Raw genomic sequence first — 231 nt, 5'->3', positions numbered from 1 at the left:
AGCAGCAGCAGCAACGCTCTGCCCCCGCCCCCGCCCCCGACTGCCCCTCCCACTGCGCCGCCGCAAACGCCCAACGGCAGCATCAGCAGCAGCAAGAGCAGCAGCAGCAGCAGCAGCAGCAGCAGCAGCAGCATGGCTTTGAATGTAGAGTATCTGAAGCATGTGCTGCTGAAGTTTCTGCAGTTTAAACAAAGAGGAGATGCAGCAGCGCAGCAGCTGCTGCCGGTCATC

The sequence above is a fragment of the Eimeria tenella genome, genomic scaffold (assembly GCF_000499545.2).
Source record: "Eimeria tenella Houghton genomic scaffold, Eth_scaff2901, whole genome shotgun sequence".
Lineage (NCBI taxonomy): Eukaryota > Apicomplexa > Conoidasida > Eucoccidiorida > Eimeriidae > Eimeria > Eimeria tenella.
Note: the sequence above shows the minus strand (reverse complement) of the source record.